Source organism: Penaeus monodon, chromosome 29 (assembly GCF_015228065.2).
Source record: "Penaeus monodon isolate SGIC_2016 chromosome 29, NSTDA_Pmon_1, whole genome shotgun sequence".
In the NCBI taxonomy this organism is placed as follows: Eukaryota; Metazoa; Arthropoda; class Malacostraca; order Decapoda; family Penaeidae; genus Penaeus; species Penaeus monodon.
Window position 1 is genome coordinate 28,499,377 of NC_051414.1, and position 366 is coordinate 28,499,742.

The 366-nt window shown below is 43.4% G+C and overlaps 1 protein-coding gene across 1 annotated transcript in view; it reads left to right on the top strand.

Annotated features, from left to right (window-relative positions):
• LOC119591819 (ryanodine receptor-like) overlaps nt 1-366 on the top strand; it is a 115,587-nt gene that overhangs the window by 110,530 nt on the left and 4,691 nt on the right. The gene's annotated exons all lie outside the window — the stretch shown is intronic.

The following is a 366-nucleotide window of genomic DNA, read 5'->3' on the forward strand; positions in this document are numbered from 1 at the left end:
GTTTTGATGAGTACCAAAAAGCGGGGCGACAGTACAAAAATGTAAACACAACATAGCTCTCTTGATTTTTTTCCTTTGTGTGAATGAATATCGTAGAAACTAGTAAAATACAACAAGATTCACAAAAGGACTAGGATGGCTGTAGTACATGCTAAGGATAACAGGAAGGAAGGATGCCCATGGGTGGCACTCTCTCCCCTCTCTCCCAGTGCCCAGTGCCACAGGCGGGCATGGCACAGCAGCAGCGGGCTCGTGTTTCATGTCCTGTACTTTGACAGTAATGCTATTTCTCTCTATGGAATGTTTGATACGACCAGAAACATTCTCCTCCCAAAAATGAAAGAATCTTGATGTTGAGATAACACA